This window comes from Alligator mississippiensis, chromosome 13, assembly GCF_030867095.1.
Source record: "Alligator mississippiensis isolate rAllMis1 chromosome 13, rAllMis1, whole genome shotgun sequence".
In the NCBI taxonomy this organism is placed as follows: domain Eukaryota; kingdom Metazoa; phylum Chordata; order Crocodylia; family Alligatoridae; genus Alligator; species Alligator mississippiensis.
Window position 1 is genome coordinate 27,367,762 of NC_081836.1, and position 14,993 is coordinate 27,382,754.

General features: G+C 46.1%; 1 long non-coding RNA gene across 2 annotated transcripts in view; it reads right to left on the bottom strand.

Moving 5' to 3' along the window:
• Positions 1-2,969: 2,969 nt before the first annotated feature.
• LOC109284516 (uncharacterized) overlaps positions 2,970-14,993 on the bottom strand; it is a 198,675-nt gene continuing 186,651 nt past the window's right edge. Inside the window, exons 4-5 of one of the 2 annotated variants that reach the window (XR_002091999.2) lie at positions 4,697-4,754; positions 2,971-3,402 (exon numbers count right to left, since the gene is read on the bottom strand). This is a non-coding gene — a long non-coding RNA (uncharacterized LOC109284516). Of the gene's footprint in view, positions 4,755-14,993 lie in introns of both variants that reach the window. The other variant, XR_009456223.1, reaches the window with a different exon arrangement.

The following is a 14,993-nucleotide window of genomic DNA, read 5'->3' on the forward strand; positions in this document are numbered from 1 at the left end:
CTTCTTTTCATGAGAAATGTTGTCCCTTTTGAAAAAAGTTGATCACGCTAGCTGCTTTTACTCTTCATCTCCCCCCTCACATCTGTTCTGTTTTTATAAATCATTTCAGCCAGAAACATGTGAACAGCTAGCTCCCTGAAGACTACCAGTTGTTCTCTGGCCCACTAGTGGCGCATACTGGTTTGGAGATTGCTATATTAGACCACGCTTCTAAATGTGGGGATTCATAGATTCATAGATGTTAGGGTCGGAAGGGACCTCAATAGATCATCGAGTCCGACCCCCTGCATAAGCAGGAAGGAGTGCTGGGTCTAGATGACCCCAGCTAGATGCTCATCTAACCTCCTCTTGAAGACCCCCAGGGTAGGGGAGAGCACCACCTCCCTTGGGAGCCCGTTCCAGACCCTGGCCACTCGAACTGTGAAGAAGTGTTTCCTAATGTCCAATCTAAATCTGCTCTCTGCTAGCTTGTGGCCATTGTTTCTTGTAACCCCCGGGGGCGCCTTGGTGAATAAATACTCACCAATTCCCTTCTGTGCCCCCGTGATGAACTTACAGGCAGCCACAAGGTCGCCTCTCAACCTTCTCTTGTGGAGGCTGAAAAGGTCCAGTTTCTCTAGTCTCTCCTCGTAGGGCTTGGTCTGCAGGCCCTTGACCATACGAGTTTCCCTTCTTTGGACCCTCTCCAGGTTATCCGCATCCTTCTTGAAGTGTGGCGCCCAGAATTGCACGCAGTACTCCAACTGCGGTCTGACCAGCGCCCGATAGAGGGGAAGTATCACCTCCTTGGACCTATTCGTCATGCATCTGCTGATGCACGATAAAGTGTCATTGGCTTTTCTGATGGCTTCGTCACACTGCCGGCTCATGTTCATCTTGGAGTCCACTAGGACTCCAAGATCCCTTTCCACCTCTGTGCCACCCAGCAGGTCATTCTCTAGGCTGTAGGTGTGCTGGACATTTTTCCACCCTAGGTGCAGCACTTTGCATTTCTCCTTGTTGAACTGCATCCTGTTGTTTTCTGCCCACTTGTCCAACCTATCCAGGTCTGCCTGCAGCTGTTCCCTGCCCTCCGGCGTGTCCACTTCTCCCCATAGCTTTGTGTCATCTGCAAACTTGGACAGAGTATATTTGACTCCCTCGTCCAAGTCGCTGATGAAGACATTAAAGAGTATCAGTCCAAGGACCGAGCCCTGCGGGACCCCACTGCCCACACCCTTCCAGGTCGAGACCGACCCATCTACCACGACTCTCTGGGTGCGACCCTCTAGCCAATTCGCCACCCACCGGACTGTGCAGTCATCCACATCACAGCCTCTTAACTTGTTCACCAGTATGGGGTGGGATACCGTATCGAAGGCCTTCCTGAAGTCTAAGTATACGACATCCACCCCTCCTCCTGTGTCCAGGCGTTTCGTAACCTGGTCATAGAAAGAGACTAGATTGGTCAGGCACGATCTGCCCGCCACAAACCCGTGCTGGTTTCCCCTCAGCATAATTTGCCCTGCCGGGCTCTCACAAATGTGAGCCTTGATAATTTTTTCAAAGACTTTACCAAGGATGGAGGTGAGACTGACCGGCCTATAGTTGCCCGGGTCCTCCTTCCTCCCCTTTTTGAAAATGGGGACCACGTTAGCCCTTTTCCAGTCCTCTGGGACTTGGCCCGTGCGCCACGAGCGTTCAAATATTCCCGCCAGTGGCTCTGCAATGATGTCGGCCAGTGCCTTCAGCACCCTCGGATAAAGCTCATCCGGGCCTGCTGACTTAAAGGCATCCAGTTCTTCCAAGTGACTCTGCACCACCTCAGGATCTACGCATGGAAGTCTGGCGCCTTGCTGCTGCCTCTCTACAACCCCAGTGAGAGACTTGTCGTGTCCCTCACTTAGGAACACTGAGGCAAAGAACTCGTTGAGGAGTTCAGCCTTGTCCCCCCTGTCTGTCACCAATTGTTTCTGCCCATTTAGCAGCGGTCCTATTCCTCCCTGGGCCTTCCTTTTACTCCCAATATATCTAAAAAACAATTTCTTGTTGTCTTTTACTTGGGTTGCCATCCTCAGCTCCATGGTAGCTTTGGCCCGTCTAACTGCCTCCCTACAAGCACGAGCAGAGGAGGTATATTCATCTTTAGTGATCTCACCTTGTTTCCACTTTTTAAGCGCTCCCCTTTTGGCCCTTAGGCTGCCCTGGATTTCTCTGGTCAGCCATGGAAGCCTCCTGGCCCCTTTCCCTCTTTTGCCTCGCTCGGGGATCGTCTTGCTTTGTGCCCGAAGGATCGTTTCCTTAAGGCACAGCTACCCTTCTTGGGCTCCCATCCCTTCAAAACTCCTACTCTGCAGTGCGTCCTTGACTAATCGCCTGAGTGCATTGAGATCAGCTTTCCTAAAGTCTAGCAGGATGGAGGAGCTGGTTGGGGAAATGCAGAGCCAAGAAAATGTTGGCTGCAAGAAGCATGTTGTAAGAACCATGCTGTGACAGAAATGTTTTGGAGGGGACAGAAAGATGGAAGTTAGCAAGACTGGGAGGACACAGAAAAGAAGAACATGGATGCAACAAATGCATGGGGCAGGGTGACAGAGGCAGTGATGGTTGTGGTCCCTTGTCTGATGCACGTAGCTGAGAGTCAGTCCTGAAAGCAGCTGAAGTCAGGAGGAGATAATGTACTACAGCCCTCAGCCTGAGTCACATTACATATGTATGCCTTGAATGGCCTGATTTAAAGTCTATGGGAGTCAGTCCCTCCAAGGACCCCAGTAGGCTCTGGATCAGCCCCATGAAGAGGCAGGAGTGAAAAGAGTTTCATCATTTATATCACTGGTGTTCAAAGTACAGCCTGTAGAGCTGAGTCATTCAGCCCACAGGGCTACCCAGCATTAATACTGCAACCATTAACATTGCCACCATTCCCCCATCACTAAATTTTTGGACCTGTGGGGAGCCCCATGGGCCAGACTGGACTGGTGCCAGAGGCCTGTCTGCAGCTGGAAACAGTGTTCAGGATTAGATCAAGTCTGCAGACCCAGGCCTTGTGCATGGTTCCAGAACCAATACAGGGGGTTGGTTTGCGGGCCAGATCTGGTATCTGTACAGCTACTTTGTACAGGTGACACAGCTTTCAGTCTGTACAGCAAGGATTGGCTGCATCCCACTCATCCAGCCTGTGCTGAAAAATGTGAGCACTACTAATTTATATCATTGTCTTTGGTTTTCTATAAAGTTTATTCGTGGGGTTTTTAAAAGTTGTCTTTTCAAAAACTCTCTGCTCACACTAAAATCAATGGTTGAATGCCCATTTGACGATGCCATCAGCGGGAGCAGATATAAGCCAATTCTGACAACATTTAAGCTTCTTCATATCTTCTGGAATGAGTTGCATTAAAACTAACCAAGCTGGCTCCAAGACCTCTGAAAAAGAAGATAAGAACACAAGAAATGTCATTTACTGGGACAGACCAGAGGTCTATCTTTACAGTATCCTGTGTCTCAGTGGTAGAATGGATGGTAAAAGGGAGAGTGAACTGGGTATGATGAGGGCTTTTCCCCTGTTCCTCTCCCACCTGCAACCTCCAGCATTTATGGGCTTGGAAGTTCTGATTCAGAGGCTGTACCCCTAACTCCCATGCTCAATAGCTACCGATGCAACTTTCCTCCAGGAATGTGTCCAATCCCCTTTTTAATCTGGTTAAACTGTCATCTTGCACAAAATCTTGTGGCAATGAGTTCCATTGATATGATAATTGATATGAGTATGTTTTACCATTGTCCCCAAATAGAAGATTTGTATCTGCTGTATTTCCTATTCCCACTATACTGTGGGCAGGCCTCCCTCTCTCCCGTACCAGAGTGCCTCTTTTCTTCTTTTACAGTTGTCTAGCATCTTGTTTAAACACAGGCTTGCACACAGTGAATGCCTATAAGAGGGCTTTTGTGGGCCTCTCTGAAACTTAAGCAATACTAGACAAAACCTTTATATTTGACCCACTTCACAGCTAAAACTGTGACTCCTTTCAGGGCAAGAATATTTGCTAAGCTAACTGAAGTCAAGTTCAAGATCTTGATCCCGCAGCTTAACTGTCTGGAGCCAGGATGCCTAAAAATTACACAAGGCACAAAGATAAGGACCATGGCTTACAACTCCACACCCTTCTAAAATGGAATTTTCTACCTTGATGGTACAGCCAGTCTGTACAGGAGAAACAACTTTCTTGAGGGCTGGCTTATGCCTGTGAAATGAACTTATATAAAAAATGAAGATCATCACAGGCCTCATCACCTTTTTCTTCAAGTGCCAAATGTGCTTCTCTGTGGTCTCTGATATAAACACAAAGTAGCACACGCAGTAAGAATAATACCAAAACAAAACAATATCCAGCTTACACAATCCTCCTCTTGGGGAAAGGGAGAGAGGACAAATCTCATGGCACTTCACTGGAAGGTACTTGGATACAACAGTGATAATGGCAATGTAAAAACCTATAGAGCTGTCCAATTTTAGAACAGAACAGCCAGCTTGTAATACACATGATGCGATGATTTGATCTGTGCTTGGCTTTTGTGATTAACTTTGGTTATCCTACTGTTTATCCCAATGCTAAGTTTACCCCAAATAATATATTTAAGAAAACAAATAATTTATACATTTTAGTCATTTTTTGGGGGGATAAATTGATCCCGAGATAAGTTTTCATTTATAACCTACCTCCTAGAAACTTTTGTCTTTTAAAGTTCTTTTTTTTTTAGATAAGCATCTGGAACATCTAGAACAAAGATGAAAAATCTAAGTCAAAAGGATTTTTCAGAAAAGGATGAGCATATGAAAATAGTGGAAATCTAAAGTTAACCAAATGTAAAGCCTGTTCTAATGAACATCTAAAGTCATGTGAGCCAATCCTTGACTAGACTAGTAATAGTTGAAGTTTGGTTACATGTCACTGTAAAAGTAATTTTTGCCTAGAATTAGTCATGTTAGTCTGAAGTCAGGTGTTTTTATATGACAACACTGAAGATTTACCTATGAAGAATGAATACAGTCAGTGTAAAATAATGTTAATATCAAAGTGCACATGTCAGATAAAATCAATGTGGACCAGTTTAGTGTGTGGGGAAGGCTGAAATGGTTCTATGGATTTCAGTATGACCCCTTTACTGGCGAGCCTTACTCTTTGCATCAGTCTAGCCAAAATAATAGGAGAGAACAGAGATGCAAGTGGTGTGTTATCAATCCTGACAACTTCTTTGTCCCAGTAGATGTTCTAACAGGATAATGCAGGTCATGTGTCTGTGTAATACTCTTACTGCAATGACTCATCAAACTGGCTGGGATGGGGATACAGGTCAGAGCTCTCAGAAAAGAGAGATACACTCTAATCCTATAGATCCAAATAAAAAGGTGTGGTAGAGGCATCTACCTTTGGGACAACTATTCCTTTCTCTTGTGCTTGTGACAAGATATTTAGCAGAATTCACAGATTTGTTGGACTCTGATACAGCTATGCTGTGAATGCTTCCGCTAAGGCCTCAACCTCTGGGCTTCCAGCCACTTGCCTCCTTCCCCCTCCCCCAGTGTCCATGCAACCAGAGTGGGCTTATATAGTCAGGTGATCTCAAACCAGTGGGCTGGATGGGACCTCAGGAGAGCATCTAGTCCCAGTGCAAACCATCTCACACATCTGTCTAACATGAACTTAAAACTGTCCAATGGTGGAGGTTCCATAACTTTTCTAGGAGAATTGTCCCATTGCTTAATCATCCCTCTAGTTAGAAAGCTCTTCCTTAAAACAAACTTAATATTCTGTTGTTGCAGTTTAAACCCATTGCTTGTTCTGTCCCCAGTGGATACAAAGGACAGTGGATCACCATCTTCTTTATAGCAGTCCTTTTTGTATTTGAAAACTATTTTCAAATCCCTCCCTCTGCCTTTTCTTCTCTAGACTAAATTATCTCCTTTCTTCCAACCTTTCCTCGTACGGCAGGTATTTTAGACCTCTAATCATTAAACTCTCCCCCAATTTGTCCACATCTTTCTTCAAGTGTCGACTTCCTGCTGGTCTCCAGAATGGATGGATTACTTCCCGCAATTTACATATAATAATCCAAATAGTTCATTCTTGCTGGCTGTCTGATATATTAAACAACATTGCTATTGAGTATGATCTGCAGGTCTCTGTTTAGGACACACCCTATATTAGGAGTATCCATAAGTATGAGCTAAGCCTTGTTAACAAACTGAAATGGTGCTACAGGTCAGGATCGAGGTTCATATAATCATAAGGTTGGAAAAGTCCTCAAAATCATCTAATCCACTTCTTTATATGTATTGCCATTTCAACAAACATCCACCAGCCACAAAAGGAGCACACGGAGGCAGAGCTGGGTGGCTGAAATTTGCACATCCCTCTCCTCAAATTATTCCTAGCTTTTGGTGCCTCTCTTTTATAAACAACACATTTCCCTGATAACATACAAAAAGAATGAAATGACATGCTTTGGTTTTCAAATTAGGGCATCCAGTTACCAGCAGGTGGCATCAGACACACAGATAATTGCACAATCCCTCTCCAGTTATTTTCCAAATTTCTTTTATTGCACAACCCTACAGTTACAGCACAAGCAGTAGTATTTGAAGAGCACAGGGCCCAGTTCCGGGAGACTTGCTTATGTGTAATACTGGTATGTGTAATATCTGCCTTTGGTGAGTAAGTACTTCCAAGTGGGTCATAGAATCAGGCTCTTTGTCACAAAACAGCTTGCTGCTATGCTTCCCAAAGTAGATGAATCTACAAACTTCATTTCATAAATCTACTGAATACCAAAAATCATGGACTAAATATAGACATTGGATTTATGGCACATTATAACCTGCCTGCCATCCAATAAACCCAGGTAACCTCTCTACATTTTACCAGCTACATTCTTTCACCAGGTCAACATTCCTGCTCTCCTCCCCCATCCCTCACCTACTTGTCTCACTCCTATTGTCTCCCATAGCCTCTGATCCTCAGTGCCATCCATTTGCGTTCACAGATCTGCATTTTGCATATTGGTTTTTATTCCATCCGGAAGAACACAAAAGAACAGCAGACTCTCCTTATGACTGAAGAAAGGTGTTTATGCCCAAAAGCTTGCAAAGAACAATTTTTCCAACTATTCAGTTGGTCTAATAAAAAGACATCACATCTACTCAAAAAACCTTGTCTCCCAAAGTATGGAGCATTGTACAAAGGACTTCTGGTGAGCATGGAGGCTGTGGTGGGCCTTCATCAAAAGATGGCTGAGTTAAAGGAGGCCACAACTGATTTCAATTCTTTGAAAGGGATTCATGGTAGAGGTGATCTCTTTTATTAGACTAACAAGATTTTTGCAAAAAAAAAAAAAAAAAAGTTAAATTTTTTTTGCAATAATCTTGGTCTAATGAAAGAGATCACCACTACCATGAGCCCAGATTGCTTTTTCCTCTAAACCAATATGGCTACAACGTGGATACCTGAAAAGGATTCAGCTTTCAAAGACTTGGATAACACAAACTTACCAGGTTGCTGTGATGCTCGTGGCATCTAATGGTGACCTGTAGAAAAATCAACTTGTAGTCTCAGTCCAGTTTCAGATGTCAAAAAAACCAAAAACCTACCAGCATGATCAGCCCTTTTCTCAAGTCAAGAAATATTAAATGCCACACCCAGGCAGTTTCTAAGTAGGTCAAGGAGGTAATGAGCTAAGGAGACCAAAATTATTCTCTCAGCCCTCAAGGTTGCCTTTCCAGGTCAAAGTCAAAGGTACACTGGGAGGAAATTGGTGCTGCCCATCTGTTCTTGTGCTGCAGGAGAGCGGGGTTTTACTCCCTACCAGTAGAGCATCTAAACCCATTTGAAAAAAATACCTGCCGCCTAACATCTGCTGAGGAAAACAGGAAATGTAGTAATTGTCACTCAGAAAAAAGCGGATTCACTCCAAACTTCTATTAAAATAAGCACATTTTAAATAAGTAATTAAAGAGCAGCACTTCATAAAAAATATGCTTGCGTGGGTGGCAAATGCCTGGAATAGAACCAGCCATATCCTAATTGGGAGAAATAATTACACAATACAGGCAGACAGAGTTGCCCTTTATCTGCCTGGTTATTACAGCAGAGCCAAAGGTTCCTAGTTCAAACAGACTTTAGCCACCAGAGAAAGGGTAACCTTAGAATCATAGAACCAGACGGGACCTGTAAGATCATCAAGTCTGGTCCCCTACCATGGGCAGGAAGTTATTGGCCTCAGACAAGCTCAACAAGGTATCTGTCCAGCCTCATCTTGAACACTTCCAAGGATGGTGACTGCACCACCACCTCTGCTGGAAGTGTGTCCCAGATTCTGGCAACCCTTACAGAGAAGAAGTTCTTCCTTATATCTAGTTTGAATTTACCCTCTTTAAGTTTATGTCCATTGGTCCTCAACCTCCCTTGAGGTGCCTTCCTGAAGAGTTGCTTGCCTAGATCTTGGTGTTCACCCCGATGTACTTGTAGGCTAGAGTTACCATATTTCCAGGTCCAAAAAAAGAGGACACCTGTCACTGGAGGGGGGTGGGGGGACAGAGGGAATATGATGGTGGGGGGACAGTGGTATACTGGTGTCCTGCCTCTGCCCATTCTGTTGCACCTCACTGACAAGCCACATACCCCCAGCCCTGCTGCTGCCCCTCACTCCTGACCCACAGCCCTGCTGGTACCTTTTACTCTTGACACGCAGACCCCTGCCTCTCCATCCCTGCTGCCCAAGCAGCTCCTGCACTGCGAGCATGCCTGCTCTCTCTCTCTCTCTCTCTCTCTCTTTCTTTGTTTACCTCGCTTGTCAGAGCCCACGTGGGGAGCACATGATCCCTGACAGCCAATCACCTTGCCTGCTGCTCCCAACTCAGAGCAGCTAGCCCTAGAGAGCAGAAAATTTGGACATTTGGTATTATTTTAAAAACCCTGCCCGGACACAGCACAGAGGTCCAAAAAAGAGGACATGTCCAGGAAAACCTGGACATATGGTAACCCTATTGTAGGCGGCTATCAAGTCACCTCTCAGCTTTCTCTTACTCAGACTGAACAGGCCCAGTTCCAAGAGACTCTCCTCATAGGCCTATACTCCATGCCCTTGACTCTGCGGGTGGCCCTTCTTTGTACCCTCTTGAGCTTATCCATGTTCTTCTTGAAGTGCAGTGCCCAAAACTGGACACAGTGCTCCAGTGCTGAGTAGAGAGGGAGGAGCTCTCTATTTCTCTGGACACACATTGGCTGATATACACCAGTTCTATTTGCTTTCCTGGAGACCTTATTGCACTGCTGGCTCATATTCCTCTTCCGGTTGATTATAACCCCCAGGTCATGTTCAGATGCTGTGCCAGCCAGTGGACCACCACTCATTGTGTAGTTGTGGTGAGGGTTCTTCCTACCCAGATGAAGGACTTTGCACTTATCCCTGTTAACCCTCATCTGATTCCATTTTGCCCATGAGTCCAGGCTGTCTCATCTTGGATCCTGACCCTATCCTCCAGTGTGCCTGCATTTCCCCACAGCTTGGTATCATCCACAAACTTTAAAACTGAGTTTTCCACCCCCTCATCCAAGTCATTAATGAATATATTAAAGAGCACGGGTACAAACACTGATCTCGGGGGGATACCACTGGAGACGGCCCTCCAGGATGAGGCCATCCCATCAATTACCACCCTCGGGGAGCGGCCTCTAAGCAAACTGTCCACCCACTTCACTGTAGACTGGTCAAATCCAGAACCCTCAAATTTGTTTGAGAGAATCCCGTGGGAAACAGAATCAAAGGCTTTACTGAAGTCTAAGTAAATCAAGTCCACCTTGTGTCCCTTGTCCACACGGCTATTTACCTGATTGTAGAAGGACACAAGGTTTGTCAGGCATGATCTACGCTTGAAAAAAAGGTGCTGATTGCTTCTTAACACCCTGTCTGTTTCCAACTTGCAAATAATGGCCTCTTTATTCATAGAGTGCTAGAGGCTGGAAGGGACCTTGCAGATCATTGGGTCCAGCCCCCCCCTGGCAGGAAGACAACTGTGACCCCAGCGAGGTGATTGTCCTGTTTCCTCTTGAAAACCTCCAGGGTAGGTGACTGCACCACTTCTGGAGGGAGTTTATTCCACAGTCTGGTCACCTTGACTGTGAAGGAGTTTTTCCTGGTATTAGGCCTCAAGCAGCCTTCCAGGAGTTTATATCTATTGGTCCTGGCCTTCCCCAGGGGTGCCCTAGTAAACAGTTGTTCACCAAGCTCCTGATGCACTCTTCTGATAGAGCAGTAAACTGCTATCAAGTCCTTTCTCAACCTCTTCTTTAGGCTAAAGAGGCCCAGGTCCCTCAGCCTTTCCTTGTGTGGCTTACCTTGCAAGTCCCTGATCATATGGGTGACTCTTCTCTGGGTCCTCTCAAGTTTTTCCACATCCTTATTGTAGTGCGGCGCCCAGAACTGGACACAGTACTCCAACTTTGGTCTCACCAGCACTGAGTAAAGCAGGAGTATCATTTCCTTAGTGTAACCCAGGTGGTACTCCAAGAGGTACCCCCTCTCCAATTGAAGGGATCAGAGCAGGTACACAAGCGCTGTGGGAAGTCTAGGGACCGTCCTTCCTCTATAGAGCAGAGCCAGATCAGCAATGGGGACTTAACCATATACCTTTTAATGAGAAAAACTGTAGTGGGAACATAACATGTATAAACCAGGAGGTATAGGGGACACTACAACGTCCCGAGGGGGCAGGATTCAATAAAGGTTAGGCACTTACAATCATACACATATTCATCCAGTTGACAAAAGACAGTTTTAACAAAATATAAAATACAAACAGCAGAACAAGCAATACTGGTTGGTGAAATAGAAAATGCACAAAATACAAAATGTCAGATAACAAGAAATATAGGGCCTAGGTACCTGGAAAGGGGAAATGACCCCTTTTCCACTACAACAAGAATTTGTCCCTATCACTTCACTCACCCCAATTCATCCCAGCTGGGACTTGAATTCAGATCTTCTATAGACTGGGCAGAAACTCTACCAGACAGCCACCAGTACTACTACTGCTCTAAACTGCTAGGGATCTTGACCTTCCAGGAGCACCTGCCTCATGTTGAGTTTCTTGGCCTCTTGCTGGAGGAGCTGGAAGAAGAGCTGGGAACCTCTCAGGTCGCTGCTCAGCTTCTTGCTGGAGCTGGGGAACCTCTCCTGCTGGCCACAGCCTCTCGTAGGGGATCCTGGAGCCCAGTGGGAGCCTTTCCTGCCAGCTGCACACCACGCTGCTGAGGTTCCAACTGCTGCCTGCAGGACCCAATTCTTCAGGGTCTTGTGGGGCAACTGCTCCCACCCCACTGGCCCAGCTCTTGCCAGCTCTTTGAAACTCCTTCCTTATGGTCCCTCGCTGGTCTCTTCTGAGTCAGCTGCGCTGCCCCTTTTATTCCCCTCCAGGTGACCCAAGGGCCAATCAGGGGACATGGAGGGTGAGTCTCTGGGGCCTGATTGGTGAGGAAACAGAATCCCAAGCCTTCCAATCATCTTTTGCACTTTCAAAACCCCTGGGCAAAATCATTACCAGCCAGCCTGTCATATTAGTTTTATATGAGATGCATCAGTTGATGCATGCCAGTGTGTTGTTTCCCCTGTTGGCCACCTTATTGCACTGACGGCTCATGTTCATGTGGTGGTCAATCATTACCCCTAGGTCCCTTTCAGCCGTGGTGCAGATCAGGCTGTCACCTCCGAGCCTGTATGTATGTTGAGGGTTATTTGCTCCCAGATGGGAGCACCTTACACTTGGAAGTGTTAAACTTCATCTGGTTCCAGTCTGCCCAACTCTTGAACCTGTCCAGGTTCGCCTGTATCAGCAACTTATATTCTGGCATGGCAACACTGCCCCAAAACTTGGTGTCATCCACAAACTTGGCCAGCAAGCTTTTCACTCCCCCATCCAGATCATTGATTAATACGTTTTTCAAAGATTTTACCCAGGACCAAGGTCAGACTGACCAACCTGTAGTTTGCAGGGTCATCCCTCTTCCCTTTCTTGAAAATCAGCACCACATTGGCCTTCTTCCACCACATTGGCCTTCTTCCACCACATTGGCCTTCTTCTAGTCATCCAGGACCACTCCCGAGTGCTACAACTCTTCAAACAGCTTAGTGGTTCTCCTATTAGCTCAGCCAGTTCTGTCAGGACTCTTGGGTGCAGGTCATCAGGCCCAGCAGACTTGAAGACATCCAAGTGCTGCAGGAGATCTCTCACCTGTTCAGGACTGATTTTGTATAGTTTGTTGTTTTCTCCATGTTTCCTGGGCCTCTGGTCAGGTGAACAGCCCTCGTTTGATTTCAGGAATACCAACATGAAGTATATATTTAGAAGCTCAGCTTTTTTGCAGGCATCAACTGTGGGCTGCCCCAAGCGTTCAGTAGGGGTCCCATGTGGAGCCTGACTTTTTCTTGCTCCCTATGAATCTGTAGAAGGACTTTTTGCTGTCTTTTATTCCAGTTGCCAGCTTGATCTCCATGCTCCTTGGCTTTCCTTGTCTTGTATTTGCAGGCACTGGTGATACAGGTGTATGCCTCTCTGGTTGCCAAGTCGTTCTTCCATTATATATATGCTTCTTTTTTCCTTTTTCAAAAGCTCTCTAATATTCCTGTTGAGCCAAGTTGGTCTATTGGCTCCTTTCCCGTTTTTTGCCTGCATGGGAAGGGCTTGTTTTTGGGCCGTGAGGATTGCCCCCTTAAGGAAGCTCCACCGTTCCTGAACTCTCAAGTTGTCCGATTGTTGGTTGCTGAGGGCCTCTCCAACTAAAATCTTGAGTCTGCCAAAATCTACCTTCTTGAAGTCCAGGACTTCAGTTCTGCTGTCTGATTTCCCAGTCTTACGGTGGATGGAGAACCTAACCAGGTTGTGATCACTGTCTCCCAGAGTACCACAAATCCTTAGGTCCCCTATAATGTCATCACCTTTGACTAGCACTAGATCCAGGGTGGCCTTACCCCTGGTAGGCCCTTCCACAACCTGTGTCAGAAACAGGTCATCTGCTGTTGCTAAGAAATTGGCTGACCTGCTGGAGCTGGCTGAGTGATCCTCCCAGTAGATGTCAGCGTAGTTAAAGTCACCCATGACAATCGTGTCTCTAGTGCTAGCTGCCTCAGTTAGTTCTCTGGAGAATGCCTGATCACATTCCTCTTGTGAGGGAGGCCTATAGTAGACTCCCACCATCAGGTCTCCCTTTCCTGATCCCCCTTGTACCCTGACCTATAGGGTCTCAAGGGACCCTTCTCTGCTGTCAAATGTGACCTGCAGGGAGGGGTACTGCTCTTTCACATAGAGGTCCACACTTCCTCCTTTTTTCCCAACCCATTCCTTCCTGTAAAGCCTATAGCCCTCAAACTGCCCAATCATGTATGTCATTCCACTAGGTCTCCATTGACCCAACCAGATTGAAATCAACCACGAGGAGTGCCAGTTCCTCCTCTTTGTTTCCCAAGCTTCTGGCATTCCCATAAAGACACTTGAGCTCTCCCCTAGTCGCCTCAGGTTTTCTGACACTCCGCCTGTGTCGCAAGATGTCAGTATCAATTTGTGGTTGTCCATTTCTTGAATGCCCTCCCATGTGTTGTTGTGGCTAGTGGCTTCATGTACTGCAGTGGAACCTTCTTTCTGGCCCCCAGACTTGCCTACTTTTGTGGAAGAAGAGAACCCCAGGCCTTAATTTCTGTTTAAGAAGTGCATTGTAAAAAAATTTCCATAATGCTGAGTAGGCCTATGAGGTCAATAGGTCAAACCACAGTCTATGCCCTCTTGAAGCTTTCTGATTCAAACCAGTTTTCTGTTTGACTTGTTATATCTTGTGTCATATGACCTGAATTGAAACATATAAAAAGCTTGCTTTAACTGTCTGGGAGGGGTGGGGGGGGCGGGGCTCAGTGTCCTCCCTTGCAGCTGCTTGTATAATACAGAGTCTCTGACAACTTCAAAACTAAACAACAAAGTGAACCTTGTTTCTTCCACAATTCTTGGTGCTGTGACTCGGATGGCAACGCCTGGCTGAGAGTACTGACGGGCTTGCAGACCGTTCCCCTCCAAAACCCCAGGTGCCAAATCAAGGTAAGAGACCTTTTGAAATCTCTAAAGGGGTTATTGGTGGAGGACTGCCTGTGTGGGTCAGGAAACTAGTTCAAACTTACGCCATCTGAACTTTTGAAATACGAACTTGTCAGACACTCTAAAGGGTTTGTATGAAACCGGTTTACAATTAAAAGAGTAAAAGGAAAAGTCTAGACTAAGGAATATAGAAAGCTGGGGAATAGTGTGAGTGTTTTCCATGGTGTCGCTGACCAAGGCTGGGACTAAAGAAATATTCTTGAACCCTGTGCCTCAGCGCAGAAGTTCCCTTGATTTAAAGAATATAAGCTGCTGACCAGGTCTGAGACTAAGGTTGGGTCTAGCTGCCCCAAGACTGTCTAGAAAGACAGACTTGAAAGCAAGGGGGCCCAACTGGGACCTCGTGACCCAGCAGACAGGTTTATCCTTTCCTCATCCACGGAAACCGTCCGAGTAACTGGCGGTTGATGTGACCAAATAACTGTTAGGATGCTGCTTCGTGCACTGCCCTCTGTTCAAAATTAACACATCAAGTCCCTTACCCTTGTGTGAGTGCCCTGTGTGAATTGAGAAATGTGGGGCTCTGGGTCAAAGGATGTCCCAACCCCACCAAAAGGAATTCCAGCAGGTTATGTATATGTGCATTATGGTCAAAAAATCGTGTAAGTTTTTAGATAAATGGAATTGGTATACCAGGGATAACCCTCCAAAACAATTTCCTTCAGAAGGAACTTTTGATCACGATAAACTGATCCACCTCCGAAAAGCTCTAGAGTCCCGAGGTAGCAAGACCCCTCAAATTCAATGGGATGTCTATTTTGATTGGTACGAAGAAGGTAGTAAGAGGCAACAAGAATCCTGGGTAAAGAGTCTTAAGGACTCC